The 16,173-nt window shown below is 36.3% G+C and overlaps 1 protein-coding gene across 2 annotated transcripts in view; it reads right to left on the bottom strand.

Moving 5' to 3' along the window:
- Positions 1-14,481, bottom strand: part of LOC126841124 (LIM domain only protein 3-like) — a 52,121-nt gene extending 37,640 nt beyond the window's left edge. For both annotated transcript variants that reach the window (XM_050577423.1, XM_050577424.1), the window contains exon 1: positions 14,370-14,481. The gene's annotated coding sequence lies outside the window, so the exon portion shown is untranslated. The remainder of the gene's footprint in view (positions 1-14,369) is intronic.
- Positions 14,482-16,173: the final 1,692 nt, after the last annotated feature.

The raw sequence follows: 16,173 nt of genomic DNA, 5'->3' as shown, positions 1-16,173 counted from the left end.
AACCAAAAAAACTGAAACTTTATTAATCGAAAACAATGTAAATAAATTGTAAACAATTGCTGTTGAAGCCTTATTTTTAATTTAAAAAAAATTGTAGGTCAAGTCTATAAATAATGGTAAATTTTTTTAATTGCTATTAAAATAATCATAAACAGTGAGATCACCTTGGTAAATAAACCATATCTATATTGTGTTTACATATCAATCTATTTTCTCGAATCCCTGTGTTCACTAGTTTAGTGCCACTACAATTTAAGAAAAACTAATTAGATTAAAGGCTAAAGCAATATTTTTCTTGTGCGACTTGGCACATATTCTATTTGTTTTTTTATTATTATTACTTCTATTCATATACAGTCGAGCAATTGTTGTTATACTTGCAGTTTTTTGCTGAACAGTGCACACCATATAACCAAATATAATAGTTAAACTCACCTGCAAAAAAACAAACAAATAGCAATTTAGTGAATTACACATTTTATTTGACAACGTAATAAAATATTTATTCAAATTTTATGACTAACATAAAAAATATATATATCTTCATAGTGACGTTAAAGTTGTTCAAAGACTTATTGTAAAAATGGATGGAAATTATTGTTTAATAATAATATCGTTTAAAACTTTAAAACTCAGGACAAAAATCAGAAAACATATTAATAGAGTCAATATTATATTTTTTATAAATAAAAACACCTGTTAACATTTAATACAAACGCCTTTAGAGCCGTTTTCAAAATTTTAATATTTTCCATATGGTTTTTTAAATATTTTAACCCTATTTTTTGGTCACAGAATTTTTTATATTTCAAAAATATTGTTACATTATTATAACATAATTAATATTATAAAATGTATTAAACAAATTGTGAAAATATTTCTAATTACATGATGATATATTTGTATCAATCTAATTAGAAATGTAATTTTTTATTGAAAAGTTAACGTCATTAAAAAATGTTATTGCTTAAGTATTGTCTTTTAAATTATTTATGAGTATTTTACAAATGTGGTTTACCCTCCACGCTATCCCTTTAATTTCCAACATGTCCGTTTAGTTATTGAATAACATATTGTTTTCCGCCAAAAAATTTTCTAAAAAAAAAAATGACTTGGTGGTAAAGTGTTAAATAACATGTTTTTAGCCGTTTTCGTTATTCGCGTTTAACATTTTGGCGAACCCGAGCGACGGGCTGAAAATCAAACGTCGGCCGAATGGTTTATTACCGCATTAAACTGTACGGGTACGCGTGCTTTGCGGGTTCTTGTCTTTATATTATTATTATCTGCAAATAATTATTGTGATCGTCTTGCCAGACGTTTTGAATAACGACCGAAAACCGAACAGTCGCGCAAAACTTTGAATCTCTTGCCGGTTAATTAGCCGTTTTCACCCTCTTGCCGCACTACCCCCCCCCCTTCCAATTACCCTCTTCGTCTTCCTTTGGTTTTCCCGAGATACACACACAACCCTATCGAACCAACCTGCACACCTCTACACTATTAATTATACACACACACACACACACAGAGTGGATTTTTGTCTGTGGTTGTGAGAGCACGTCAGAGAGAGAGAGAGAGAGAGTATTTTAGAAGGGAGACGTGGGGAAACTCCATGCCGATGGCATCCCTTATATTATGTAGGTATATACAGTATATATCCGAATACCCGGCACTATTAGTGAACTGTCAGTCGCACTTGAATTATTGCGCCAAATTCGTTTAATTAATGTTATATTTAGCCGGGACAAGCCGCAACACACACACACACACACACACGCTGCAACCACCATCATTCAAATCGAAAATCTACATTGAACGCAAATAATATACAACATAATAATATATCCTGTATATGTACGCATAAACAACACTGGCGGCTTACAATACAGGTATACCTATATCGAGAAACGCCGCAGACTGGGAACTGAGAGTTTTGTGTCGAAGGAAATTAAATTATTCCGTTCGAAAGCGACACAAAGGTCGCCATAATTGAACCGACAACATCAACAGGGTAATAGTGAAATTAAAATGTCAAAAACTAATGTCTGACTCTAGCCAAGTCGAGGTCGGCATGTAGACCTTGATCTTGATTCATCGTGAGAAATATTTAAAATATATTCTTTTATTATTTCTGAAACTCTTCACTGTACTTCTACATGCCAAGGTGATTCTGATGAACACCCTAAATAACATTGAAATCCCTTAGTAGGTTTTTTATTCTCATTTTGTATCTTCTCGACAAGCTCTTTCTTGAATGAGTTTAGAGTGAACTTTCTATCTGATATAGTTTAAGAGAAAATTGAAAATTAAGCGTTTACAGGACACACAGACTTTTCAAATTCAAATAATTATACCGCATTAATGTGAAATCCTATCTACCTGTATATTATATTATTAAAGCCATGACAATTATCTATATTTTCGCTATTTGTGTGTATCGTTTTGTAATTTTTTTTTCTATTCACAACAAAGTTATCAAGAATTGCATATTTTACTGTCGGTGTTATAAAAGTGCAGAAGACATTGTTATCCACTCACGACGGTTGCGGTTATAATAATAATAATAATAATAATACTGTTATCTTTGGACAGACATGTAATAATATTTATATTGCTTTTTTACCGTTTTCGTTTAACGTTTTCACTCCATACCGTCGAAGAATTATTGTTTTTCTTCGAGTGAGATAATATAATAAATATATTTCACTGTAAATCATACACGAGAGCAATCCGATCGGGCCGGACGTCTTTCTGTCCAAGAAAAAATAAACAATATATATATATATATATTATGTGTATATATGTATACCCGAAAGCAGATATCTTGTTTAGATAACGCGCAGAAAGTGCAGAGATTTGCGACCGCAACTGTCCGGGCTGTTTTTTTTATGTGTATTTTTTTTTTTATATATGTATATAATGTATACAACTATACGCCAACTTAGTCGCCCCCTCTCCCGTGTCATCCCGAAAAGTTTAAATGTATTAATTTTCACGGGATACGTTATCTGGACCTAACGGGACACAGCCGATGTGTCATGCGGTGTGGTCGCCGGCCGGACTGTTGCCAAATTTGCATGACCCTTGGCCGGCCGTCGTTTGTGGGGATTCCCACACGGCACAATAATCGGCCTTTGTCTTGCCCGGCCGTCTCGACTACTTGCTCGTGATTTATGGGTTTTCCAGGTGGCGATCGCGCTTCCGGTCAAAACCGGAAACCGGACGCGTTATAAATCACCGCGCGGGGTTGTCTTTTTTCCCCCACTTTACACCTTGATATTTTCCAACAATAATTGTCAATGTACAATTATTATGTTCTATGATTATTATTTTACAGCATTTAATGTATTTTCTGTGCAAAAAACTTTTGCATCTCTTTTATGTCAGGCCGCGTTATGGGAACTTTCTTGTAGAAAAAAAACCGTTAGGGATGTCCAACAGGGTGTTATGATTACTGCGATTTTTCTACATTATCACACGTATTCCAGTGGCCAAAGGCGGGGGAGGGGTGTGTGTGTGTGGGGTGGGTTAGTTGGTAGATAATATAATATAATATATAGCTATTCCGGGGGTCGAACTCATTTTTCACGGGAAAAATCTTGTGAAAAACGTGCGGGGACGAGGCCGAATCATACATTAAATATATATATATATTTATATTTTATATTATTATTATAGATGGACATAAGTCGTAATCCAGGTCGGCGAGACGGTGACTTATCCGTTTGCCGCATTTATATACACCTCGCCACCGTCTCCCCATTAATAATACATGATCCGCGGCCGAAAGTCGCTGTGAGAGGGTAGTGTGTACAGTATTTACCCGTCTATATCTCGTATCGCCTTCAAACCCTCGTCTTTCCTATATACAATATTATATATATATATATATTGCGGACACAATAACTCGAGTCTCGCCGTTTTAATTTATTCATAGAAACGATTATCGCGGTTAGAACCGGTGATGGATGCTCGGGGACTTTGCGGGCAGCATTCAAAAATATAATACATACATACATATTATTATATATACCTACTTGAGCGCAGCACGCGAATCCGACCGCGATTTTAACAGCTGTAAGCTTTATAATGTTATTATTATTATCATACACAACCCCGGACGTCTTCAAAGTCAAAATAAAGATCTGCGGTTTTTTTGGGGGGGGGGGGGAAGGGGGATTGCCCCTGGAGAGACGAACGAGCGCGCCGAGACCAGATAGGGTGTGGATAAGGGGGATGAAAGAGTTGTTTTTAATGCTATAGGTATGTATGTATGTAAAACAACAAAGCGGTGCATAAAAACACAAAACCGCTTTTGTCTACAGGGTGATTCATTAAGCACGAGACGCTCGCGTTTTCTGTTGAAATAATTACTGCGATTTCGTAGTTTTTTTTTTTTTTTGAGACTAGTTATTCTACAGTAATTGAATTTTTGTTTTATTTTGTACAGCTCTACTTTTAAAACTTCAAAGGTAACGAATATATTTAACTGACTTTTTCCTGGTCGACGACCAGATTTGGATAATAATAAAGTTGATAAAGTTTAAAGATTAACTGTGTTCAAAACTGGTTATCGACCAGACAACATATTAGGCATATTGTTTTTAATTTAAAGACAAAATTGAATATGTACGTTACCGACTTTCAAAAGTTTATAGCGCTTTAAAGTTAGTAAATATTTATGTACATTTTATAATATTGTATTGTAATGGCATTTAACCGATCCCCTTGCATTAAAAATACAAATAAAATCACACGTTATATTTTATGTTAGACATAACAATCAGGGGTAGAATTTTAGTATTATTTTTTTTTTTTTTTACTAAAAAGATAAATAAAACCGAATCTGTTTTTTTTTTTATTAAATCCGGAAAACGTTTTCATTTTAAACCGTTTACCGTGGGTACATGTCAATGCTCTCTCTCTCTTTCACCCCATCCCTATAGGTTGTTTGCCAGGTCGTGAATCCACACGAGATGCCAGCATTAAAGGGACACCGGGGGTTTTCGGCCAAGGATGAGTAATTAAGCGGGGTAGGTACTTGCGGAATGTGCGGCCGCCGTACAGCGGATACAACGGCAACATCCGAGAAAGGGTTAGGAGGGTAAACTGCGGCAGAGAGAGAGAGAGAGGAGAGCAAAACGAAAAAAAAAATGCACGTATAACAATATTAAAAGCTTCAATTATACATTGTTGGGAAAAAAATGCCCGCTTTTTTTTTGGGTACAGGAACCCCGTGCCTTGAATACGAATCTCTTCTGGCTGATTTATTCCAACGATGTGCGGTGTGTGTGTGTCATTCAAGATGGTTTTTTAATGTAAATCCCGGCCAAAGGGGAAAAAATTAAAAAACGCCGTACTAATACCCGACCTTTTTTTTTTTCATCCCTTGGTCGTTTGATTTGTTTTGTTTTGTTACACCGATTGTTGTTTAGAACGTTCGGAGCGCGGCCGTTCTCAGTTTTCTGGGGATTAAGTGTCCACGACGAAGCCGCAAGGATTACATTGATAATATTATTATAAAAAACGGGTTTACCTTTTAAATGTACAGCCAAACAAAAATATACATCTCCCAACTAACCACAATCGTGGCTGTGTGGTAGCTTGTATACGTTTAGATTTTAGACAAACGAGTAGACCTTGGCGGCGGAGTTGGACCGAAGGCGAGGAGTGAATGGACGAATTGGGCAGATGCTATTTGTGTATGGGACGAGGTAAAGAAGAAGGCAAGTGGTTTGATGGCGAAAGCGTTGTTGTTTTAGTAGACTGTAAGTTTTTCGTTATTGTTGCAGCACATTGTTGCGTCGGAAGCGCTTGATTTAATCCGGGCAATATTGTAATGTGTTTGCGGTTGAAAAAGTTGGCGTCCCTAATGAATATGTATACATTATATTATTATAATATAAAAGCTCGGTGACGTCGTCGAGCAACAGCGCAATACGGCCGTGCCCGGGGAATTATAAAATTTAGTTTATCGGCAAGTTTGCCCGGCCGTCAGGTTCGGATTCCCATACATAAAGTGAAGGACCCTCCGCCGCCGTGGTCTTAATAATATGTCTTAAGGTGTTGTTATAGAGCAGAGTGAACGAGGCACTTCAATTAAGGTCGTTTGCCGCCACCCCTCGCTCCAAACGTATATTATATAATAAATATATATATATACCTTGGGCCGAGAGGATGATTGGATCCGAGGCGAACACCTTAGGAGAGAGTGCCTTGACTAAATACTATCTAATGTATAGCAACTCGGTGCAGAGCACAGTGAAGTTTTCTTCGGGCCTGGGGATTATTCAAAGTACAGAGTCGTGTTTGGCCATCCAACTTCTTGGCAAGTTTTAACCCCTCGTTTCGACCCTCCCGACAGCAGCAGCTGCTATCGCCCTTACCGGCGAGCGTTGTCCTAAAGCAAGGTTTTGCAGGGGATTGTTGTTTCGATTTCGTAGGTTTATCACATTTGCTAGTATTTTAATTGCTGCAAAATAAAAAATTTTAAAAATGTAGATTACTCCAAATCAATTTACTATGTAGGTTAGGTTATAAAAAGCCAGCACAGTGGGGAAGGAGCGTTTTAAATGCGGGGTAGGTCGCAGGTTTTCAAGAATCACTACAACTGAAAGTGTTAAAATCACTTATCGATATAAACGTTGTGTAGGCGAAAATGTGTTTAAAACTGTGCACTCCATTTTCTGTTAGGTTTGGTTAGGTTGGTTAGGTTAGTTGCCATTGTTACTGATAGGCAATCAACATAAACATCATATTAGCATTGTAATAAAATCCGTTGACTGTTGATTTACTCTCACATAGCAACCTAGAAATTGACTACGGCCAAAGCAGTCCCCTTTTTTAATTTTTTCTCAAAATCCTAAATGTTATAGCATCACTAGATCTAAATTTTTTCAAATTTTCTGAACATAAGCCAACCTTACGCTACGTTTTTTTTTTTTTTTTTAATTTTTTGTCTACATATTTAAGGAATTTTAAACATAAATGGTCCCATTTGATAAGCGAGGGCCGTACTCGGATTAAGCGTTGAAGATAAAAAAAGTATTGAAAAATATAGTAAAAATACATTCTCCAAGAAAATTAGCGTCTTACGTCAGATTCATCATAATATATTAAATATTATATATACATAGATAAAAACGTCTCGGCTCGCTTGCGAACAATAATTATCATTATTATCACAGACCGAGCAGAGATTTTAGCGTTCATAAACGGGTGCTTATAATATATAAAGTTAGAGGTCCAATCTAAACTTGTACAGTTAGCGGGATACTTAATGCGAGTTAGAAACGCGGTATCCGATAGTCGTTGTTTGCTTGTACATATATACCTAGTGTATAGTAATTTATAATCGGATCGCAAAGACCAGAGTGTGTTAAGACCGTGGGTAAAGAGGGCCGGCGACAAGGAGCGACCGCTGCCGTTTAAATGGCCGAGGATACACTGTGTATATCTATACATCTATATATATATATATATATAGGAAAGGATACGGTCGAGGCTTTTGGACGTGAAGATATACACAGTGCACTGTATAACGGTCGGGGTGTAATTAGCGCAGTCTGGCTTTGCCGTTATCTAACGGTTACAGATACATGTATAGAAGTCCGGGGCATTGTCAACAAACGGCGCCCTCGCGGGGGGGGGGGGTCGAGGGAAAGGAGGGGAGGGTAGTCGAAGGACCGTACAACAGATAACGACCTCTCTATTAACACCCTCCGTCGAGGGCCTAAATACAAATTAAACTCGCCCGTATCGGTCACCCATAAGGATTATGTACGCCGTTACCGACGGTTTTCATTTTCAAATTAGATATATAAACCACCCCCTACCCACCCCCCCCCACCGATAACCTCAACCCTTCCCGTAGTCTCCCCTTTCCCACCCCCGCCTGCAGCGTTACGATTGTATATTATCAGCTGTATCATCAAATAATATACAAACACTGAATAGAAATCCTATTTTTTTTTTCCACCCGCCCCGTCGCGTTCGAAGCAAACCAGATAAGTTTAAATTTACCCTTTCCGCGTTATATGCATATTTTTTTATTATATTTTAAAGGGAAATTGAAAATTATAAAAAAAAAAATAATAATAATAATAATAATAACCGTAACGAACGGAGAAATGCTGTTGACGTCGAGATAAAAAAAACTCGATTCAATTATTTTATTAGTTTTGACCTTTTTTTTTTTTTTATATACAATTTATTTAGACAATAACGACGCTGGCGAAGATTAATTATTGATCGTATTATCAGTATAATACATCAATTCGAATATTCGTATTTGTATCAACAAAATATTATCAAACCGTTTTTAAATATTTTGTAATTATTGTCGTTAAACGCTATCTTTATAATATCGATGATCCGTTACAAACTTATATTTTTTAATCGGAAATTATCTTAAACGAATCCCGACAAGGTATAAGTAAGACTAATACACATGTATTTTTATTTTCCATTATAATATGTTATGATTGTCAATGGCCAAAAACGACACGCCCGTGCTACTCAAAATCGCATTGTGTTTGTCCGGGGGGGGGGGGGTGATATGACTTTTCATCCCCTCCTTTTTTTTTTTTTGCTCTTCCTCGTGTTAACAGCTAGCCATAAACGTTGAAAAACCGTCACACCCGGTGCTCGAATCGAGAGAGAGAGACTCCATTTGAACAAAACACAACACCGAATAATAATAACATGGCATGGCCTTTGTGTCGTGTCGACACGCCACAATAGCAGTCTCCTCTGGTCGATCGCTGCAGAGGTGGAACACATTTTCTATTTTTTAGTTTTCATTTCACGTTTTTATTTTTATTACCACGTGTCGCCGTGCACTGCAGATCATCACACCCTCTCCGGGCAGTCGATAAGAACATTATTGTATTATCACGGTGTGTGTATACATAACCGATCAAGTCGATACGAGATTTGAATTACAATCGACTTGGCAAAGTCGCAGACGGACCGAAAAGGGATATGCACACACAAATAGGGACAGTACACGGGCATATTGTGTATATACATGGGGTAGAATAATGTACACATACGTCCCCGTGTAGTTTACAGCACCTGTGACTGTTGGAGCTATCATTGTTGTTATTATTATATAGAACACATGTTGTATCGTTACGCTGTATAGCACCTCCGACGGCGTCCGAGAGCCCAAATGGGGTATCGCGCAACAAAAAAAAAACACAATAATTTAGATGTACAACCCGTTTAAACAACATGATCAACGTTTTTAATATTGTAAAACAACATGAACCAAAGTGTGTCCAAATGGAAAACGATTGCACCACCCTGTATACTGTAATATACTATGTAAAAACGGTTGTACTCGAGTTGGGATTATCAAAGGTTTGTTGTCTGGGTGACTTTTTAGCCGTCAACCCGTCACAAGAGCCGACTGAACGCGGCCAGACGGATTTTGCGGTGGCCCGCAGTGATTTATGATATTATTATATCTCATTTTCTCTTGGGGAAGAGAGACACAGAGCTGTTACCATTGGGGTGACACCCTCGGACTCGTCGAAAGGACCGAACAATGCGCAGACCCGGTAGTGTCTTCTTCTCTTTTGTGCGTCGGCCGTTTGTGCATTATTATACGTTTTAAACACACCTGAACTGTATACTACAATATGTGTTATACTTATATGTACCTACGTCCAAAGACCCAAAGAAAACGTCCGCCTGGCTCGTTCGAGTGGAAAAAAAAAAACGCCCTGCCAATCTTTGCAGACAATAATAGTTATCGCTTCCTCTCGGACGCGCACGGTTTATCCGATTATGATAAAAAAAAAAATAATAATAATAATAATAACACCAGCCGTTATACTGTTGTGTACCTGTTGTAGCTGCGTCGTTATCGCAGGGTAAACGAAAACCGAGTGATGGGTAAAAAATTACATTACAGCCTTCCAATCCAACCAGATGTATCCAAAAGCCCTGATTCTAAGCCTAATCTATCTGTCTATCTATCTATCTATCTATTTGGTGGGTGGGGGTAGTCGAGTGACACACATGTTTAGACTTGGCCGGCACTGCTGCGGTGGAGAGGAACGAGGATGATGGCGCTTTTCGCGAGCGCCCGAGTCGGTTGTGCGCGCATTGTTCGCCGGTTTTTATATATTATACAGCAATACGTATAGGTGGTACTTTATATTGCCACCGGAGGGTGGCGAAGGTCATTTATATTGGAAACGCGCGGGTTTATCGGGAAATGATGTACACGGCCGAACAATAGTAATAATTCTAGTCTATATGTACAATATATTATTATGTATCGTACAACGGCTGTGCGCGTTATACATTTTATACGACAACACCGGCAGCTGTTGCCGGGAAAGGATGAAAAGGCTACACATCATCCAGTGCAGATATTGCATTCATTTGGCCGTTAAATCCGATACCTGAACCGTTTTTAAATAACAATAATAATAATAATAATACAGCATATTATTGCGGCGTTCCAGCTATATCGAAAGCGGCCACTCATAATCGCAGCGGCAGAACGAGCATTAAATTTAATCCGCACCCCGTTGGAATATTTCCAATATTATAAATAATAATAATAATATGCTCTCTGAAAACAATACTAATAATACCTGGCTGACGTTTATTTGTGTTTTTTAATTTCAATTATTTTTTTTTTTTTTGTTGTCTGCCATCGATTGACGGGGCTTATGCCATTTAACAACGCACTTAACGCACTGCGAGTTGAATACCGACAAGAGTGGACTAATTACTGTAGGCCGACCAACGACTATATGTATATTACTATGTAGAAAAAAAAATGGTCGGTACTCGGTGAACGTGCAAATGCACACTGTAAAATATGTATGCATCAATTGGGACAATCGATAAAAAATTGCTCATTTTTTCGTTGAAATGTTTGTTAAAATACAGACATACAGTGTTTTCGCGTGGACATGACCGTACAACAACCGAATAAGTCGATCAAGTTAAAATAGGTTCGTTTTGGTTTGGTTTGGTCAAGTTCGATTTGATGTACTTTGGTTAGGATAAGTTGTCTTTGCGTGTTTTAACATATGCCCTTACAGTTTACACTAGCATTTGTTAAGGCACATTGTATAGGCAATTTTTTAATGATACTTTACATTAAGCTGTCATTTGCATACAGCCAAGACGTGTCTATTTTGATATTAAATGTTTTATTCAACTTTAAAGCGCATACAAGTGCTATTTTCCTACAAAAACACAATATGTTTCTCGTTCGAACAATTCCTAAGAACACTCGGATTCAAGGAACCATTTAGTTGACTTTAGTCGTATTGAGTTGTCGCGAACCTGTGTAATTCTTGAAAAGTGTCTCTTCTATTGTGTTGTCGAGACCATCGTTTTGCCACTATCGTCGACTTGGGCCAATTTTTTTTTTTTCGCACCTCAACACCGCGACAGTATACCACTTTTCGGCTTAACTTAAACTAGGTACGAATTGTACACCACCTGTTTGGAGCCGTACCGTAGACAGGCTGATACGGTATGTATTACAACCGTTTTGCCAAAGAGTTGTAAACCCATAAACGCCAGCAGATAGTAGGTATTTAAAACCGACACCGTGGGGCTTTTCGTCAGCTGCTGTGTATGGTTTTCGACCGCGGTGGTTTACAGGGTGCGCTCGGTGAAGCATTATTATTATCGTTGTGTATACACCGTGTGAAAATTAGGATATCACGCGAATTAAATGGCTCGGAAGCGACTTGGCCCGTGTGTGTGTGTGTATACAAACCGCAGCCGTATCTCGCGGCAAAAGGGTTGACTTTGTTAATGTATATATATATATATATATTTTTTTTTTTTTGTCTCCTCCGCACACACAATCGACCCCGACGAGTTTTATTAAAGGGTTAGGGGATTCACCGGTCGTTGTGATTGTCCCTTACGATAAAAATCAGCAATTAAAACGCCTTCGTTAAGACACACCGAGACGCGCGGTTAACATTGTAATGTTACAGTGCACAGTTGCGCGTTAATCCCGCGGGAGACACGCGATCGAGCAATTAAAAAAAAAAAATAGTCAAAAAACACAATAATAATAACACGGGTTAGGTTGGTTATGATCATAGCCTATATATATATATAGAGACCCATAGGCCTCTATAGCTTGTTAATTTTGAATAGATTTTAGAGTGATTCGAAAAAAATAAAGCTGTCGAGTCGGCTCGGAAAACGGATAGCTAAAAAAATAAGGTGTGATATGTTCAAAACGAATAAGTATACATATATACATATATATATATATATACCTATTAATCTATGTGTTAATCAAACACTAATATTTTATCTTACCTCGTGTGTCTTTGGACACGCTGTTTGCTCGTTAAAATAATACAAAAACTATATGGTTAAGTGTATCCACGTGTTCGTCAGCCGCTACAGACCAGACGATGTGTGTAAATAATAATAATTCTTAACAATACTAGAACGTTAATTAAAAAGATAAATGTATTACATTACTACAACGATATGGAGTGTACCTGTATAGGTATAAAAAAAATGTCCTCGTGTGTGCTAAGTATACTAAAACGATTAACACACACTTTATCTTTGTTTTTTTATTTGTTTAAACGGCTTCTTTTTTCTATTTTATTTTATTTACTGTCGTTAATTTACATAATATTATTCTGACGGCTAAAGAAACCGTGTTTTTGCGTTGCCACGAATTTTGGAAATAATGTTTTTTCAAAACCGAAAATGTCCTATATTATTTTACTTCATTATTATATATGTACATTTTTTCTACTGTAGATACTACAGGCGCCAGATAAATCATTTTTTTTTTTTTTCATTTCCAAAGTTCAACGGTATTAAGACGTTTGGATCGTTTACCGTTTAGGTGGAAATGTTGAGGAAAAAAAAACCGACAACTGTTTTATTATTTAACACTGTCGCCGTCGATATATACTATTATACTTAAAGTTTTTTAGTCGACAATTCTCTTGTTAGTGTTTTTATTTATTTATTTTTTTTTTTACTTGGCTTGACCGATTCTTAGCAGTTAGCACCGTTAATTTGTTGACGAGCCTTTTTTTTTTTATATTAATAATATACAGTGGCCCGTTAAAAAGTCGCCCTTTGGCAACTGCACTTCCAGATGTCGATTAAACCGCATCCGGAGAAGGAGAACAAAAATCGCAAATCATCAGCTTTTTTTTAGAAAGAAAAATAAATTGAAAAAAAAAATGTAATTTCACGAGGCGAACGCGTTTCCTGCTCGTCGGAAATCGATTATGTTATTCAAATGCGTAGAAATCATTTCATTGCTAAGAAACAGCTCAAGTACATTAGTAGTTTCAGCATTTTTTTTTTTTTGCTTCAGAAATCACACGATGACATATAAAATACATGTGCATATTATTGTGTAAACGAGCGTGTACTGCATGAGTATAGTAAGTTTACTTGACACAGATTATGTAATATATGTCATGTTTATTTTAATTTTCCAAGCACTGACTTTAACCTAACCTGTACAGGTTTGAATACCGTACATCTGTTTTATTTCTCAGACATTTGCACAACCGAGTTTAGTGTAAGATAATCTTTCTTTTAGACTACATCGAAATTCTACGTTGATTTTTATTTTACAGATTTTTGAAAATATATTTTAAAAAAAAATTCTCACCGTCGAATTCAAAACTGATTTTGGTATATTAAAAAACATGTAAAAAATTGAACGAGTCACACAAATTTGAAATTTCCAATTCGCCAATTATCACCAAGTGCGCTCAGCTATTTTCCAATTATTTAGATCAAACATATTTTCTAAAATGACGGTTTAAAAGGTTAGTTAAAACTTTTGTAATATATATTATTGTTAATTGAACATTAGAATATATAATTATAGTGTTTAATGTTGGATCGTCGTGCAAAAAGTTTAAATATAATAACATAATGAGACAACGTTAAAACCGTCATTAGTATATTAATATTATTATACCGATAATGTTAAAACGTTTTGTAGTTGTTGTGGAAATATGTTTTTGCTATGTTTTTTTTCTAGTTTTTGCCCGAGACAAACTATAACAATATTTTATGTGTTATGTGTGAAATTTCACTGTATGTGATTTATTTCTATGACTTTTAATTTTATAGTTTTCGAATTTGTGATAATTTTGGGACTTTGCCGAATTTTTCGATTAACCATTGTACTTACATTTTATTTTTTAAAAGACTATAATTTTGTTACTAAATACAATATTTGGAAAATCTTCCTGTCATTAGACATATAATATTCATTAGGTTAAGAGGGGTTTTTGTTTCTAAAAACTACTCAAAAGCAGATTAAGATTTAATAAATTGTAAAATTAAGCAAAATATTAATTTAATATATTAATATTTACCAGTATTTTTTCTTATCAAAACAGGTGTCTGCTGTGTTGTTGAGAGTTCGTACCTATGTACTCTGGTCGAGCTCGGGTCGGTCCGGGTGGTCTCGCGTGTCGTCCAAACGGCGTGCCGGCAGTCACTGGCGCGGGCCGTGCCGGTGCGTGGGCTCTGGCACGCGATGGGAGTGGCCCGGGTACGCGAGTGCGGCGCCGCCGTGCGTCCAGGCCCCGCCCGCGGTGGGCCACGTGCGAACGTCCGCCGGCGGGCGCCGGGTGACCCACATCCGCGCAGACCGAGGGGGGCGCGTTTTTACCCAGTTCCCGACTTTCTCGGCACCCGCCCAAACCCCCGACCGCGGGGCCCCCCCCTCGAGTTTTCCTCGAATCCGGTGGCACAGACACCGACGGCGGCGCATTGCGTTACCTAGGTAAATCACCTGACTGCGTCAGCCGGCCGCCAGTTTCTGTAATAATAATATTACAGCTGTTGTTTAAATGTTGTAGGCATTACCTGGTTACAATATTATACGGTCACTTAAAACTATGTATTGACGTTTGCCCCGAGTGGGAATTCCCCTGGGGGAGGGAATAGGAATTAACGGAAGCAGCAAATCAATCCCGAGGCTTCATTGCGCAATAAGGCAATTGCTGTGACAATTTTAAGTACCAATCATATTTCAAAAATGTTCAACGCTATTTTGTACTGAAATACTATAATTTTTTATAATTATTATTATTTATTTAATTAATAAACCCAAGTTATGATTGGTAACCAAGCCTGAAATTAAATTGAAAAAAATATGTATTGATTGGAACAAAATTTTACTTCTGTTATTTTGTATATGACTGTTGGTAATGTATCCTTTTGGCTACAACACATAGTTCAACAACTAAAAGAGCTATACATATTCAGTGACCTAAAATTAGTCAAATATAGTCACTTAATAATTTCCAGTGCTGGAATAGCAAGTAGTAAAGCTGGAATAGTGGCTATATTTGAGTGTAGAACTTTAGAGACCAGGATCTGCATCAAAATTAGAAAGTTGTGTTGCCTCGGTAGCAAATTTAAAATATAGATTTGCAATAAGGTAATACTATTATTTTTTTAGTAAATTTCGCCATTTTATAACTATTTGATTCAGTAAGCTCTCAACATTAGTAAGTAACTCGATAATAGTAACCGTAACTTAATTGCCAAAGAAGTAGAAAACGAAATGATGATTGGAAAATGTTATGTAATCCCGGCAGGTATAATCTAACAGGCGAAATCATTTTTAAAATTGCATAGCTAATTTGAAATTTTAATTCTAATTATTACATAACCTTTTTTTAGCTCGCTAATTAACTGAAAAGGTATAATATAAATATGTAAAAAAATTCCTACTGGGTAATTTTGAATAACACATTGCCAAACGCTAGTTTTCAAAATTAAAAACATTTAATTAAAATAATAATTTCAAGCTATCAAAATTCAATGTATAATATTACATATAATTTAAGAAAATATATACATTTATATTCATAAAAATAAAACTATTTTTATATAATTTTTTAATTAATGTCTGAATCGAAGAGAAACAGTGTGAACAAAAAAATTAATTGACGTATAATTGTATAATATATTTCGCTCATCATATTACTTTTTTTAAATTCTAAAAATTATATGAAACATCCTTTGTAGAGTAAAATAATAAGATATACTAAAATCTAAATCAAATTCAAAGAAAAACGTATATAAGAAACCAAAATATCAAAAATTTACTATTTATGTTTTAAACCTACAACAGTGAAACTATAATATTATTATAGAGTAAATAAT

Source organism: Adelges cooleyi, unplaced genomic scaffold (genome assembly GCF_023614345.1).
Source record: "Adelges cooleyi isolate 19-005CV unplaced genomic scaffold, UGA_ACOO_1.1 ACOO_flye_CR_arks_rails_tigmint_CR_PRNA_376, whole genome shotgun sequence".
Classification (NCBI taxonomy): domain Eukaryota; kingdom Metazoa; phylum Arthropoda; class Insecta; order Hemiptera; family Adelgidae; genus Adelges; species Adelges cooleyi.
Note: the sequence above shows the minus strand (reverse complement) of the source record. Positions and strands in the feature narration are given on the sequence as shown.